Source organism: Oppia nitens, unplaced genomic scaffold (assembly GCF_028296485.1).
Source record: "Oppia nitens isolate AA-2021 unplaced genomic scaffold, nextdenovo-longstitch-racon4-pilon3 scaffold4_pilon_pilon_pilon, whole genome shotgun sequence".
Classification (NCBI taxonomy): Eukaryota; Metazoa; Arthropoda; class Arachnida; order Sarcoptiformes; family Oppiidae; genus Oppia; species Oppia nitens.
The window spans coordinates 5,624,983-5,644,374 of NW_026533232.1; the positions used below are offsets into that span (position 1 = coordinate 5,624,983).

Here is a 19,392-nt window from a genome sequence, read left to right on the forward strand (position 1 = left end):
CAATTATTGTCAATTACTAAAATTGTAATTTAATATTATTTAAATTTTATACTTTTATTCAAATAAAATCTTTAAAAATGAAAACCACAACAAAATTAAAATAACAAAATAATTAGTTTACTAACATTTTTAACATTATTTACAAATTTTACACAAATATAATCAGTAAAAGTTGGACCCAAACAGTTGATGTAAGATAGAGTTGGGTAATGTTTCAATCAGACAATTGGTGTAAACAAAATTGTTAGTTTTGTTAGTATCATCAGTCAACTAAATTAGTAATATTTAATTATGTTGTCAAATAACTTTACATAATTTCACATTTAGAGAAAACTATAACTAACATAACAATGCAAACATAAACATAAATTAACATAATATTTTATAAGATTAAATATAACTGATTGATAAATATATACAGTATATATTGAAATTGTAATTACAGTTTAACAAGATGTGTAAACTCTAGTTTTCTTTAAAATTGAAATTATTTTTAGTTAAAATTATTAAGTTTATAACATAGTTAATGATAATAATTTTAAATAAATTAAGTTTAAAACATAAATATTTAAATTTTAAAATAGTCTAAAGATTTTTATTAAAAATAAAAATGATAATTACATAATTTTAAGCTTACATAATCAAAGATGCATTTTAAAAACTTATTATATTGATTCAAAATTTATTGCAAATAATTTGGGGTTTTATTTATTTTATTAATTTTATTTTTAATAAATTATAATTCATTTGCAATAATACTTATTTAAAATTTATTTTGAATATTTATTGAATAAAATATTTAAATTTTAATTACTTTGTTTTACTTTTATAAAATGATAATTATTGAATATTAAAATTAGAATTATTAAAATTTATTAAAACTTGCAAATGTAAAAAATAATTAGAAATACTGTACACACTGTACTGTATTGTTAGAGTTAAGGACAAAAATGCTCAATATATAAATTGGATATAATCTATACAGTTATTGATAACATATTAATATACATATATAGTGTTATTAATACAAACGGTTAACTCTGATAACATTTGTTGCACTTTAATATAGCTGTTTAACAATTACTAATTTTGTCGATCGACTCTATAAGTCTAATATAATATATTGTATTTGTTATGTTATGATCAATAGATGTATGAAATAGCAGTCTTCATCTCCTTTAATAAGTGTCACGTATTTGTTTGATTTGAGACCAACTTATGGGAACAACACATTAAATGAAGACAAAGACACTGATGAGTGTCAGGTCTCAGTGTTACTGACCAGTCGTCTCAAAACATTTGTATTATTGATAGTTAAAGCCATCCGTATTGTTGACTGACATTAACAACATTGACAACAGCCGTGAATTTGACTCAACATTTTTCTATCAATTTTTTGTAATAATATAACTGATGACCAACTAGTTTAATGTCACAAAACTATAAGACCCATAATACATCTCAAATTCAAATTATTGTTACATCAATTACATACAAACTAACTTATATTCAATCCTTTATCTATAGTATATTTAAAACAAGACTATAATAAAAGTAATATTTGATGCAATTTTACGATTCATTCGTTGATATATTTGTTATATCTTTATCAATGGTGACAAATAAATAATTTTATGAATCCATGGCTTTACTTATACATTAAAACTGTTTATTCGTTGGCCACAGTCGTCCAACTATACTATCATATAACAGAATTAGGGCTCAAAACTTAGTTTATGGCCATATCTGGGGATATAAGTTGACTAACTATTGGCCCACTTGTCCCCATCAAACCATACCAAACCCTTATTGGAAAAGCAAATTTAGGTTTACTATAATCCGCTATGGGTTTAGCACTGCCAATGATAGATAGCTGACATCCAAGCCGTAGGGGTTTATCAGTGATGGCTCCTATCATACCAGTGCTTACTATTACATTAAAAATCGTTGAACACAATATTCATTAAACAAAAATGTTATATTAAATATATTTTGTATTCACTCTTATTCTATATTAACTATAATACTGGTTTTCTATATATATAAAAAAAAATATTGATATTTGTTAATTGAATTTGATATTTTGCTTACTATTTTTATAAAATAAAAAATCAACAATCATTCATAATTAAATTACGTATAGTTAACAATAAACAATATAATAGATTATGTTAACTAAAAAACAGATACCATTTTTATCTTAAATATTCTAATGTATAAAATGTACATTTATTGCATATAAAAACTATAAATTTATTATACTATATTGTAATCTAAAATTATTTTTAAGTTTATAACTTAAATTTATAAATTATAATAACACAAAAATCCGAGTATATAAAGATAACATAATGCAAATTTCATTGTTATAATTAAACAAAAATATGATATTTTTCAAATACACTATTTTTCAATTGGTCACAATTTATAATACAATTTGAATGCATTGTTTTGAATTTCAATTTATCAAAAAAATGTTTGCGCGAAGAATTGTCATACAGTCATATCAATAAAACAATTTGTATGGCATAGCAAACAAAATGTCATATCTTATAAAATCAAGACATATTAAGGCTTCACTTTTCCCTCTAACCTCTTTATACTGGCACTGGTAGTCAAGTAAACATAAAAATGTGATGGTTTAGTACACAACGCATAAAGTATAAACCATAAGTAGTTTTTCTAATATATGCCAAATACTGTATGTAGTGATATGTTGTGACACAAAACAGCTTTTCCTCAAAACCTTTTTTTATCAAAAGCCAAACATTAAAAGCTATTAAACCAACGAATCGGACGTAATTAAGGCATTTAAAGTAAAATATCGCTCAAATAAATAGCTTTTGAGATATTTTACAGAAATATATATGAAATATATCTAAAATTGTTATAAACTTAATACTGTAGTAAATATGTTACTAAATTGAAAAACTCGAGAAGGAAAGAAAAAATCATTTTAGATATTGAATAAAATCAAAATAAATGGATTGAACTCTGGATTAATATTTTTAGTATCAAAATAAGTAATCTTTAAAAAGTAAATCTATTTTTAAAAGTTTATCTATTTTATTTTAAATAAAATATTAAAATATAAAATACTTAATACTTGAAGCTTATATTGTATTAATCAATAATTATAATATTGTTTTTTCAGATTCAAGTTATAAGTTTTGAAAGATAATTATGGGATATAATTCATATAAAATAATAAAAATATTACTAATTATGAATAATTATGAGTATTTCTTTCATTTACTGTCAATGAATTTTAAAAAGTTATTTACCAATTAAATAAAAATTAATTAATTAATTTTTTTAGTTTATAATAGAGTGTCATTACGTGATGTTTATGTAAATAGAAAATTATATTATAATATAAATAGGCAGTCAATTAATCTTGCGTCGCGTAAAACTTGAATAACTTTTGAACGGTTAGAGATAATTTAATTCTGTAAATTACATTTAAGAATATCATATCGACCACACTTAATATACACGCAATCACAAAACTAGGATGACCAGATATACAAAATATCAGGACCAACGCAGGACACTATGCTACAGGCAAAATTACAACTGATAAATTTATTTTGACAATGAAATTTTGTAGTCAAGAAATGATGGTTTAATATAAAAAAAAGAATCATCAAAATCGAATTGGTAGTTTTACTTTTATGGTTTATTAAGTTTGTCATAAATCATATTATATAAAATAGTCTAATATAAAAATGACGTTATTTATGATCTGTATATGATTATTAGATAAACATTTCAGTTATATTACTAATTCTAAAAACAATTTTAATATGTCGATTAGTTTACGAAATATTTGAATTTCAATAAAAATTTTAATATCAAATTACAATAGTGTGATTTATATTGTAATTCGATTATTTCAAAAACTAATCGACATATTGAAATTTTGTTTTTAGAATTAGTAATATAATTAAAAAATTCATCTAATAAATATATACAAGTAATAAATTGCGTCATATTTATTTTAGATTATTTTATATAATATGATTTATGACAAACTTAACAAACTATAAAAATAAAACTACCAATCCGATTTTAATGAATCTTTTTTTATATTAAACTATTATTTCTTGACTACAAAATTTCATTGTCAAAATAAATTTGTCAGTTGTAGTTTTGCCTGTAGCATAGTGTCCTGCGTTGGTCCTGATATTTTGTATATCTGGTCATCCTAGTTTTGTGATTGCGTGTATATTAAGTGTGGTCGATATGATATTCTTAAATGTATTTTACAGAATTAAATTATCTTATACCGTTTAAAAGTTATTCAAGTTTTACGCGAAGCAAGATTAATTGACTGACTCCTTATATATAGAATATATATACAAAAATTTTAATTATTTATTTATTATTTCACTCACTTTAGTAAACATTTTTTTTAATGCACTAATATCTCGACAAATTTTAATGATTTTATTTTTAAATATTCTAATATTTGATCACAATTTAAAATACAGGTAATTATATTTATATAATTTATAATATCATAAATAAGTTTAGTTATTTTTTTTCTACAGATTATTTCAAATATATTGATAATTTTTTTTAGTACATTATACATTATTTATATTTTTGCATATTTCATATAATTTGTTTAACTTGTTATAATTATTAATTTATATTTATTATATATTTTATATTAAATTTTTACTCAATTTTAGAAAATCAAACACAATTTCATGAATTTTTAAACTATGTTTTTGGAAAAATAAATTTATAGTAAAGTTATACACTATTCATCTAAATGACAGTATAATACACTATGCGTTGTATTGTATGATAATAACAATGTTTGTGCATTAGTCTAATCAAGCAATTGGCTATCAGTACTGTCTATTAAATAAAAGATTAAATTAATTCAATTTTTTCCATTTTTGTTGAACTGTTTTTTGAAGCAGATGTGTCTCAAAGTTTGTCTCATTATTATTATAAATAGAAAACTCGTGTTTTCATCAAATTTAGTTATTAACTAAATTACAGCTTACTTTTGATAAATTAAAACAAATAAATAATAGATATAATCAAACTTTTTTATTTTTTTTAATTCTTATTTACTTTTATTTACAAATATAGTAATAATAAATATATTAGAATAAATCTATTTTTGTTTTTTCAATTTATATAACATTATTGCAAAAATATTGTGATCGGATTTTATCAAATCATCTATTATGTTATAATAGAAAATAATGAGTATTTAAGATAAATTATTACATAATTTTCAATAAAATTTGTCTAAAAACTAAACAATTTTATAAACAAATTTTAGTTTTAATACAATTTTATAATTTATTGCTAATGATAATAATTAGAATAAATAAATATTTTAAATATAATAAAATTAATTTTTTTACTGTATTATTGTTTGACAAAAATTAGAAAATAGTGTATGAAAAACAAAATTAGATCATAAATTTATTTTAAAGTTTAATTAAAGTAAATTTTAAATCTATTTAATAGTATGTAGAATATAAAATTGGGATAACTTAACGTAAAGTATTTTATTATTATTAATCATTAAATGTTGAAATCAATTATTTAATGAAACAAATAATTTGTAAAAACAAATTTTAATTAAAGGTTTATTAATTGATTATAACAAATTCAAAGTATGACACATAAATATATTAATTGTAACAAAAATGATTCAAATCGTGTATTAAATGAAAAAATATAATTATTCTTAAGATCCCTTTTATAATATTTTAATTATAATATAAATATATTTATTTTATTAAATTATTATATGAGTTTTTTTCTTAAAATAATACTTTATTCAAAATAAGTGTTTATATTTAAATTATTATATGAGTATAATTATAATAAGGACAGTATAATTTAGAGCTTGGGCAACTTTCCAAGGTAAGGAAGTTCCCTACTAAAATATCTCAATTTTTTTCCGGAAAATATGGACAATATTATATTTTCCCTCCCTAGTTTTTTAGAAAGAAAAATATATTTTATATTCCTTCAATAAATAATACCAAAACTTAATTTTATGCATAAAATTTCATTGAAATATTTAAAAATACATTATTATTATTATATTTTATTATAATAATAATATATCATTTAATACAAGTAAAACTATTACTATTTATGATTAATATACCTTTACTATAATATTTAATATAGCTTTACTATAATATAGAAATTGAAAAATGATTATTAATTTACATTATAATTATAATAGTATAACAATATATCTGTTTATTACAATAAAAGTAAGTTTATGACTCTTAAACACAAACAGCATATAAATTATGTGATTAATAACAACAACAACAAATATTACTAAATGACTTAATGTATTATATATATAATGATAAGATTTATTAATTTACGTAACAATTTTGTGATAATTTTTGTTAACTCGATTAAATTTAAATTACTATTATAATTAATTATTATTATTTTAATTATCAAAAATTTGACAAATTTAATCTGTATACTTAAATAAAATAAATTTTTATAGTGTAAAGTATTTTTAGTAATATTTATTGAAAATTTATAGCAATATGTCAAACGTAAAAAAAGTAGAATAAAATATATGACTGAATATATGATAATAGTTAAGGAAATAGTGTGATAGCTATAGCTATAGATCACTATTTTGTATTGACTTCATATCAAGTCATTCATCCGGAATTGTAACTCAAAATTCCATTAATATATGCAATAATATTCCAAAAATGTTAAAGAAATATGTCATACATTTGTCATTATATTGAATGTCAGAAATTTCATTAATTTTTAATTTAAAAATTTATTTTAAATTTTGATTTAAAAACAGATTAAACATTTAAACATATTATATATATATAGTCAGCAAACAAGTTTGGTTTATGTTTAGTTTTGTTAAACGTGTGATATACTGTATGTTTTATTTTGTTAAGAGTAATATAGAGTAATAATTCATATAATATTTTTAATTTAATAATTCAAAAAATGTTTTGAAATATAAATACTCTGATGTAAAGTTTATAACATAAATTGAAAATAACATAAATAAAAACAAGTGTAAATTGCATGGTATATACGCACAGTATCTTTCAATCATATGATTGACATTTAACTGAGTGAACACTACAAAAATATATACTTAAAGTAATATATTTAATGTTTTAAGTTAATCTAAAATCAATAAATCACATATAAAATATCTTATTACTAAATTATAATATAATAAAAATATTAAAATACAGTATATATCATTATAGATAAAACTTTTTACATTTATTGAATAACAAATATCTAAGTTATACAAGAATTTATTTAAAATTAATATATATATATATACTGTATATAAGATAGAATATATTATACAAAACAATTATTTTTAATTGACGATAATTTAGACAAATTATTGTTATTTATAATTAAAATATTTATTTTTAATCTTTTAACATATCTTAATACAGTATAATCTAATTATACTTCAATTAAAATTAAGTGATTTCATTAAAATATATTTGTTCTAATTTTTGTATTTTAAAAAATAAGGTTCAATGAATGTCTACAAAATTTATAATATAGCGTCAATTCATGTGAGATTTTATTTAATTTTGTAAAATAATTTAAAAATTTTAATTATATTAGAGCTTAACAGTAGAATTGTTTACATTTAACACTAAAGAAATTTATTACAAAATTTTTTTAAGAAAGTTTCTTTTTTTAATTTAAAAAATAATACTTATATTTTATATAAAAAATATCATTGAAAAAAATCTTAAAAATCAAAAAATATTTAAAAATATAACCTAAATTAATTTAATTATGGATATCTATATTATTTTTAACATATTATATTTATTATATTTTATTTATTATATAATATAATTTATATTAATGACACATAAAAACATAAATAATGTTTACTGACAATGATTTTGGAAAATTACTTTTAAATTTAGAAAATTTCAATTTCAATCTATAGTACTTAAAAATAAAGTACTTGTAATAAATTTTAAATCTTTTTTGATATAAGCATTTATTGCAACAAAATTATTTTAAGCTTTAAACTCATATTTCTCTTTATTTACTATATTTTAATACTTTTGATATTGTAAATATATTTGTAATAAATGTATTATATTTTTACTCACTTTTAAAGTATTAAATTTTAAGTCTTAAAAAAATAATAACTCATTTTTATAATTTTTATATTATTGTACATTTTGTCAACATTGTTTTTATATGAGGATTTATATTTAAAATAAAATATAATATAGACATAATTATTTGATATTTTTTTATCAACTCAATTTAAATAAATTTTTATCATTAATAGTATTTAGTACATACTGTAGTTATTATCTATATTGTTTTCAATTGCTTTAGGTTATATTATATTTAAATTAATAAACCAATAAATTTTAATGAATGCCTAAAACAAAAATATTTAAACTAAAATATTTTGCATTTTGAAAATTTAATATATATATATATATATAATACAGTAGATATAATTTTTTTTATCATTTTAAATAAAATCATTTAAATTATAATATTATTTGAACATAAATTGACTTATATCGATATATCTGTATTCGATTGATGTAAATATAATAATTTATTATAATTTATTGACTATCAATGAAATGGATATTATATCATATATTTGTTTATTTATTTATTATCTATTAGTACAATACTTTTAATCAATATATTTAATTATTTATTTATTCATACAGTATATATATATATATATATATATATGTTACTCATTATTACTCAAATCAATTTTTTGTAACTTATTAAAAATCAATAATATACTACAACTTAATAAAAATTGTATATATCTCAAAAACATTTGCTAAATTTCATAAATGTCATAAAATTGAATTAATTTGATTAATTTAATCATATCATATCAAACTTATAAGTTTATTTGCCTAATTTTATTATTTACTTATAAGATAAGGGTTGCGCAAGTTTTTTATTCTAGAGGGTAGTGGTTGAGGTAATATTGCAAAAATATCAAAAATTCTAGGGGGAGGGACTGGGGAGGGGTGGCTTTAACGGATTTTGAAGATTTTTTGAACGGAAATTGTATAATTAATCATGGAATCTTGAGAAAATTTCCAAAATTCTAATGTAAATGGATGGAAATTACCAGGAAAATAGGATAATATTCTGAATATTTTCCCAAATTTATTTTTTAATAATTAATTTTTTTAGTTTTAAAAATAAATAAGATTATTACATTTAAAAACCATTAATTAATATAGTATATTTCATTACAATTATTTAATTATCTCAAAATCATACTTTACTTAATAAAATAATTATTCTAAAAATAGTTTAACTTTTAAGGAAAATATGAAAATATTTTCAATAAATTCCCTTATTTTCTCGATTCATTTTATAGTAACATAATACAAAGTAATTGGCAGTATTTTTTTAATTTTACACTTAAAAATATGAAAAAATTGGCGTTTTAAGGGGAGGGGTTAAATTTCTCTACATTTTTGATGTAAATTTCCATAATCTTCTTCTTTGGTGGGGGATAAGCCGCCCATACCCCCTATTCTCCTCAATCGCAACCCTGTATTAGTTATAATAAAATTAGGCAAATGTCTACATTAGTGAACAACTTTAGCGAAAGTTTGTGTGATTTATAAATATTCAAATTGAAAATAAAATTTTAAAGTAAGTTTTGCTTATTTTTGATGAAAACTTTTGTCAATCACTATACTAGTGATAATGTGTGAGCTATCGTTTCGTTGATAACAAGATCAGTATTGGTCATCACATATGCACTGGTTTTTACTGTAGATACCAGAGCTGTAAGCAATACGAGAGTTAGGAGGGGTTAAGTGGATATGTTGTAAACTGTGATCTTTTCATTTGCTTAATTCACAAATCAATTTAATTGATTTAAAATTTTATCTATTTTTTAATGTCTAACTTTAAAATACAAAATGCATTTGGTTTGGTTCATAATTTAAAATAAAAAATAAATTTTATTTTTAAAATATGATGCTCTTAAATGTACTAATTATACTGTAATAAAATGATTATAACTTATATATGATTGCAAAATATTGATTGTTTTTTCTAAAAATTCTGTTTTTCTCTATTAAGTGTCAAATAAAATCAATAGAATTTATTTATCATTAAATCATTTATTATTAGTTCGTATGCAGTGTTTGTCTGTTGTATGTTAAGAAAGTAAACACTAAATCATTAACTTTTTTAGGTCTCATTTCTTAGATATAACAGAGAGAGAGAGAGAGAGAGAGAGAGAGAGAGAGAGAGAGAGAGAGAGAGAGAGAGATAATAGAGAAATAGATGGATAAAGAAAAAAGTATTGTATAAAAGTATATAAAGTATATTGTATTTGATTTTATTTAAGAGATTGCGTGCCTCTAATCCATATATCACTACTTTGATGCCAATGAATACACATAAAAATGCTTAACTATATGTATACTTAGGCCATGAATTGTGTCACACAAACAAAGATTATATATATAAATATATATTATATTATATCTATAAATATATATTACATTTACTGTATATAGGGTATGTGCTGTAAGTATGAACTTTAATATTGAACAGTATTATGTAATACATAATATAATTAACTGTATTATCAAATCATAACAACTCTGACCCTGAAATTAAAATAAAAAATATGTGTCAAAATAATTGGAAAGTTATTAATTTGAAATTAAATCATTGGTTTTCTATTATAATCATCTTTTTGATCAATTGTTTTTAATCATTTTTCTGATTATTACATGATATATAATTTGATAAACAATTAATGATTTTCATATAACTTAAAATTTATAAAATTATTTTATTAAACAATATAGATTTGTCTATAAAACATAAATTGCAATATTAGAAATTCTTACATTATTTTAAGATATAAATATAATTGATTAAATAAGATTTAGTATATATTATTTTAATATTTTAAAACTTAAAAATTTTGTTATAAGTAAAATATAAATATATTTAAACTTTCAACAACATTAATTTAGAATTATTAATAGTATATAATGTAAATTACTATATAATATAATTAGAGTTATGCATCTCCGGGAGTATAAATGGCCAAAATCGGTCGGGAAATCGGGAGTAAAAAATGACAATTGATATAAATCGGGAAATTAAATTTCGTTTTTTAATAGTACTAATAATAAATAGTTTACATTTAACAAAATCGGTATATTTGCTAAAAATAATTTATTATCAGTTTTTAGTTATTAATTATAAAAATGCATTTAGTTTTAATTTATAAATTAAACTTTGTTTTATCCATTATCAAAAAAAAAATTAATTACTTAATCATTGCAAGATATATGTTAGTGTTTTTTACAAAATAACAGTTTTATAGCAAAATATTTCAATTATTATCTAAAGTGTGTTTTCCTCTGACATATTGTTTCACTAATTGATTTTGAGTTAATTATTGTATTAGATGTGACGCTAATATTGAGTATTAAGTATGTATTTAATTGTTAGGTCACTCAATATTTAGCCAATTTTGGAAAAACACTTAAATACTGTTTTTAGGTGTTTTTCGGTGTTTTCGGGATTTTCTCAAAAACACCAAAAATCGGGAAAACAATAGGCGTTAATTTCATTCAAAATATTTCTATATTTGTATAATTATTAAATTCCCGATAATTTGATAAATAATAAATTTTCGGGAATTCCCAAAGATACATAACTCTAATTATAATTAATATATAAAGATATAGGTAAAAGATAGTAATTTTAACGGTCAAACAAAACGAAGTATGAAATAAAATATACTAAAATAGCAAAAATGTTTTAAACAAATACTAATAGCATAATATTTGAAACATTTTTGTTGTAAATAATGTATTTGTTTTATATTTTAGCTTATTTTCATAGTATTGCTCATATTTTTGTTTGAATATAAATAAAAAGAGATACTAAAAATTACAGTAAGAGAGAGAGAGAGAGAGAGAGAGAGAGAGAGAGAGAGAGAGAGAGAGAGAGAGAGAGAGAGAGAGAGAGAGAGAGAGAGAGATTCCTTAGAGAGTAGTGTAGATAATAGTAGAGACATATCTTATTATTAGGGTTCGATGAAATTTCCTCATTGGCTTTAATTACAAAAGTTCCTTATGTTTTCTGCTCACTGGAAATTCATAGGAAATTTATTTTCTTATGCATATTGAAAAACAAATATTATATTAAACTGTATGAATTAAATTTAGTAAATTGAAATTTATTTTTAACAATTTCAATATATTTTTTGCAAGATATTTAAATTTTGTTAATATTTATTGTAATAATAAAAAAATATATCTTCCCTTTCTAACGATAAAGGGAGGGAAATAAGATATTTTCCTGAAAAATTGAAAGAATTTTATTAGGGAACTTTCCTCTCTGGTAAAGTTTGTTGAACTTTAATTATTATAAACTGTCGTATATTTATTCCAATAGTCAAAACAACTATTTGATTGGTCCACACATTTGTGAATCACATATCTTTTAACTGTTTTTACTTTAAATGAAACAATAAGTTTGAGGTACTGTTGCTTATCATCAGTTTCTTCATCGATGGACTCAAATAATGAGTGAATTGTAATCAGTTATCAATGAATATCTGCCAATAATTTGTTTGACTATTTGTATTATTTATCTTAAATTAACAAATAAATCATATAAAAACAATGTATTAAACTTTTGAAAAAAACTGTACAACAAAATTACAATTACTTTATATTATATTATAATACAGTATAATAGTTAGTCTATATTTGATACTATAGTTTTCATATTTAATACTTTTAAATTACTGTACATCTATTACATAGTATGGTATGGCATCTAATTGCATTATGTATAATATATTATGTTTATTTCATACATATAACTATATACCGGTAAATATATGAATATATATACATTTATTTTTACGACATTAAAGTTATTTTAGAAATAAAAGAAATAATATGGTATATAATAAACTCTTATTTTGTTTAATATAATGAATAAAATAACTAAATTTGTTGTTTCATTTTTACTGTAGTATTGTTAGGTCTTATAATACTTTATTATATAGAATGCCTCCAGGGATCAGTTTATTATATAATGAAATAGTGTGTGTGTGTGTGTGTGTGTGTGTGTGTGTGTGTGTATGTGTGTGTATGTATGTGTATGTGTGTGTTTTTTGTGTGTGTGTGTGTGTGTGTGTGTGTGTGTGTGTGAGAGAGAGAGAGAGAGAGAGAGAGAGACTGAATTACAATTATTGAAGACATTGCACTTCTTTATGTTTTAAGTGGAGTTTCACTTAATATTGAAGAGATACCAAAAAATGTTTGACCAAATTGTCTGTCATTTCTATTTAAATGTTTAATTTGTTTGTCAAAATATATCAATTATATATATATATTTATTATTCAGTACTATACAGTATTACTATAAATGTATAAGAAAACTATTTATTTTTTAAAATAAATCAAAGTTGATGATTAAATAATTAAAAAAAACAATTTTGTTTTTATACAAAATAAATAATTATTGAGTCAATCATATTTTGTGTTTGTAATAAAATATTGTTAATTTGAATTATTAAAGTATGAGTTAATAAAATTAGTATTGCAATGGTTGGTCAACTTGTAATTAATTAGCCCTTTAGGCACATCAATGGTTGTCTCCCGTTGTTTGCTTCAAAACAGTTGGCAAATAAGCTTCGAGAGTAGTTTCCAGTATTATAATATCATAATATAAATATATTTGATAGCAATTAAGTTATTATATTTGTACAATAAATTAAAGGCATACAAAATATTTATGGTATTAGTTTATTATCTAACTGTGCGCTCATTTCTCATGGTTTGCCCACAAATGAATTAACACAATGCGTGACAAACAAACAGACTTTATCCGTGTCCACGACATCACTACATATAATTCATTGGTTGGGACGGCATATAAATTGTATATCTGTCCGACTTATTTACCAATGAATCTCATTTATGTCTTTCAATGAAGATTTACGGCTTTATACAAAAAGTAAAACATAATTTATAACAAAATAAATATTTTTATATGATTTAACGGTTTACTATTTTTACTATATATCATAATAAATATTTTACAATATTTGGTATAAATATTATTAATTTAGTTGTTTTATTTATTAAATATTTAAGCTACATATTTACAAACATATATTTTATTGAAATATATACAGGTATTAAATTTTGTAAAATAAAAACAATAACTTTAAAGTTTATTTAAATATTTAGTTAATTTAGTAAATGTTTTGCGTAACTTTGAATTTATTTTATTTAATAGACAAAATTATACTATATATCAAATTCATTAATTACATTATATATTCTGTATTTGATTATTTGAAAAGTTTTAGCAAATGATATTATGAACAATAATATATTACTATATTAAGTATATCATATATAAACAAATTAAATAATTATACTCTACATTACGTAAAACGTTTTCTGCCTTAATATAAAAATGCTTTTAAGATAAAATATTATAAAATTTAGAAATTCATATTTCATAAAATATTTTTGAGGGATATATCTATGTTTTATTTATAAATAACTCGGAGGCTGTTTATTATGCAACCATTACAACAGGAAAAGGGATTCTCAAACATTAACGTTAATCTATTAAATGAGATTTTTAATACATCAGTTGTATAGTGTATATAATATACAAATCAATTTAATACTACAGTATATAATATACTGTACTATTATATATGCATAAGAGTTGTTCACACAATGTTTTCAATATACAGTATCATAATATACTGTATTATAATATTCACAACTTTAACAATATTGTGCTTTGATATTGTATTTGTTGTGAATTTTGATTGTTGTTTACTTTTTTTTAATTTGAGCTTAAATTATCTGAAATCTATTGATGAATTTTGACTTTTAACATTCATATTATATAATACAGTATGTTTTTGATACATTATAAAAAATTTTATGTTTACAATATGAACTATATTTAGTATAAAACTTTATAAATGACAAAATTTACTATATATACTGTAAAAAATATACTGCATATATATAAATTATACATCTATATATTTATATAAATTTACATATTAAATTTAAATGGATGATTGATTGCAACAAACATTTAAATTTTATCAAAAAATTTATATTGTCGTTGTTTTACAATCTATTTATAATTTTCTTATAAAAATTTTTGATAGTTTGCAAACTCTTACGTTTTTGCGTTTTTATATAAATTTTAAAGATCTTAAATATATTTTATATAAAACATAATGTCTATATATATAATATAACTTCAGAATAAATAACAGTATAATATCATTAAAAGTTTAGTTTTAGGTGAGGCACAAAAAACCAACAATAAATCACCAAAACTTTACACATACTTGAATACAACAAATGTAACTCATTTTAAAACCTAAAACACAAAGAAATCAATGTTTTCTCTATTGATTTTTTTACAAAATTATAATTTAATGATAGGTAGAAAATTTGCCAAAATAATCATTTTTTGTAAAATTTTTGAAATTTACAACTATTAATATTTTATATTTTAGTTTAAGATTTGTTAAATATTAAAAAAATAAATATTACATAAAACATAGTATTTATACTTTTATTAGTTTTTATAATAGCAATCAATTCTTTATTGTCTATTATTATTTTCAGAATAAATTTACTCTAATTAACATTTTTTATAGTAATTAATTTAAAATATTATTTATGTTTTAAATACTTAAAATTATTTAAATATTTATTTTTAAGTTTATAACTTAGAGTATATATACATTGAAAAATTATTAGTATTAAAAAAAGATTATGTTTAAAACAAAATCAAAACTGAATTGTTATATTAAAATTAAAAAAATTATAATTAATTTTTGTCTTTAATAATAATAACATTAAGATTGTTGTATTTTAGATATATTTTAGATTAGGGCGTTGTTTGTAAATTGTAATAACAAATATATTATTTATATTTCAATAAAATTAATAAATACAAAAATATGACATATATAAAATATGGATTACATTTATGAGTTAATTTTCAAAATAATAATTTAAAAAGCAACTTATTTAACAAATTTCTTTATATTTTGTACATTTGAGAACTTTAAATAATAAATATTTAAAATTATACATTAAAATAATTTTATAAATTAAATTTATTTCTTTTTAAAAGTGTTTAGTATACTGTAAATACATTAAATATTATTTGAAACTTTTAAACTAAAACAATATTATCTTACATATGTGTAGTTAATTAATTAAAATCAATACTCTAGCGTAATGTAATATATTTACAGTATTATTAATAGTTGATAGACATATTATGTCTTTTTTAATGAATATTATATAATAACTATTACAAACATAACAACTTATTTGTAATAATGTGCTAAAATAAAATTATTAGAGATTTAAATAAAACCTGTAGTAATTGATAAAAAAGTTAAACAATACAACAAAAGTTAAGTTTATATATCATATAATAAAACATATGACACACAACTAATAGACCAATGGTTTTGTGTGTGTTATCCATAAAAGTATAGTCACAAAAAAGAGTGTAACATTTAGAGATTGGCAAATAGTAATTTCTAAAAAATTTATCAATAATAAATTTTATAGAAATTTTACTTTATTATTATACTATGGGATCCCCATATCTATAGCTATTGTAATACTGTACTATATTTGTAAGGCATATACTAACGTAAACCTGTATTAGTCTATTATACATTACAAATGGGATTTCTATATATAAAATAATTATAATTATAGTTTTTGTAAAAATTTAATTATATTTTATGTTTAATGTAATTAAATAGATTTTTTTACTTTAATTGTTAATTTAAATACTATAATAATATTTAATAATAGTAATGTATTGTATCTAGATAACAAAATTAACATGGGGATCTCATAGACAGAAATTTCTAGAAACTTTCTAGAAATTTCTCTATTATTTTAGAAATTTCTGTTTTTAGCCAACACTAGTAACATCTGCTACCATATGAGTGTAAAAACATAAGATTGTAATGATTTGATGGCACAACATATCAGTCTTTGACGATCAATGCATAAGACATTAGGCTCAAGAAGACGAAGAATTGTTGACTCAAACTTTTGTGTAAATCAATTATAACACCGTTTTTGCAAAACATATGCAATGGTCCGGACCTGACAGGTCTGTCACTTACTAACTATACTGTATATGTCATTAAATAGGATGCCATCAAATGCCAAAACATATCAATTAGACATTACGACCAAATGACCAAAAGACCAAATCCTAAGCAAAATATTTTGCGTTTTTATTCTTATAGATAGTCTTTAATTGATTGTTAGACTAATAGATAATAAGTAAAGAAAGCAATCAATGATTTACTTATAATGTTTCGTCATTAATGAAACAATAGTTTTAATAAACTTAATAAAATCTCTTATTATATTTTTAATTAACTCTAATTAATTATAATATTATAATATCGGTATATAAATTAATAACATACAGTATGACATTATATATATATATAACATTATAGTAAATATATATATATATTATATAATATTAAGTATTATATTTAAAATAAAGCAGAAAAGCAAACAATTATAGATTACTGTTTACATTATAACTTGCTATTTATGTATTAATTAATTAATTTTGAATGATTTAATTAATGTTTTAGTAACAAAATAAACACAAAATAATTTGTATAATTATTTCATTTTTTATTATCAAATAAGATGTAAATTAAAATATATTTTTAGTGTACTAAACATATATATGGATTGCTTTGAGCTTAAATCAAGCATTTATCTAACTATTGATACGGAGTATTATGAGTAGAGTTGGCAATAGGATTACAACTCTGTAAAGGTTTGCTTTAAATAAAAGAGGGTTTCAATTGTTGTGATGTTTGTCTGAAAAAATAAGTTAAATCTTAATTCTCAGGAGATATTGCAAAATGAGTCATGTTTTGCACAAGTAGTCGTCAAACAATAGGTCTGTCCATTGACTACACAATACATACAAACTCGTGAAAATCAATTCCTTCTTTTATTTACACTAATCATTGTCTACACTAATTCATTGCCGCCTATTATTGCATTATATTGTGTTAAAAGTTTTATATATTGTTAAGCTTTAAACGTTAATTTTTTGTAGTAATAATTTTTCATATAATCATATTTATCACATGTATATTTAAATTATACTAACATATTTATACAATTTTAAGTAATATTTTATATAAATAATATTAAAATCTTAAATTATTTATAGACTTTTTATAATTTATATAGTTTATAAGTAGTATAAATTTTATACTGTATATAAAAATAAATCTATTGAAAATTCTAAGATTAGTATTGTCATAATAATTCATAATATTTAAGATATTTTATATATTATTAAATCAATTATCAAATTATCAAAAAACGATACATAATTTAAATATTATAAATACCTCCAGATTTTTCTGAAATAAAATTTTTAGCCCCTCATAAAAGAAAATATATTTAATATTTTAATATAAAAGTCGAAAACTCATAATTTTAGCATAAATTTTAGTATAATGTTTATTTGTAATATTTATTTATGCTACTGAATAAACAATTTGATATAAATATTTTTCAAACTTTATAATAAAACGTGTTAGTTATGGTTCAATAGGAAATAGTATATTAATATATATATATATATATATATTGCAAAATTAATTATTTATATCAATAATTATTTATATCAATAATTATTTATATGAATAATTATTTTTTACAATTGTTATTAGTCTTATTATTTATTTTATTATTTTAAGACGAAAAAATAAATACAGTACAATATCAGTAATTTAATACTCAAATTATTTTTTTAATCAAAATATTTATTATATTTTTAGTTAATTAGTATAATTAAATAATTAAATAATAAATAATTAGTGTAGTTGTTTTTAGCTTATATATATTTAATATAAAACTTTTGTAAAAATAAATATTAATTTGACAAAATATTTTCAAATCAGATATTTATTGTCATTCTTGTTTATTACTGGTTTACAAAATAACTATTTTAAATATTTATATTAACAATTAAAATTAAAATGATATAAAATATAATAAAATAAAATAACTATTAAAATCTTTAAAATTATGTATAAATTTTTAAAAGTTTGTTTTGGATCTCATTATTAATGGTAAGGAATATCATTTTCATCTATTTTGCAAAAAAATGTATTTTTTGAGATAGTTTTTGGCAGCAAAGGGAGGGTTAATATTATGGGAATCCCTTCCTCTTCTAACAGAAGTCCGATCCTTATTGAAGGCAAACAACTATTTTGAATAATCAGAAACTAAA

General features: G+C 20.0%; 1 protein-coding gene across 1 annotated transcript in view; it reads left to right on the forward strand.

Annotated features, from left to right (window-relative positions):
- Positions 1-19,392, forward strand: part of LOC128960311 (cytosolic carboxypeptidase 6-like) — a 47,038-nt gene that overhangs the window by 6,899 nt on the left and 20,747 nt on the right. The window lies entirely within an intron of this gene.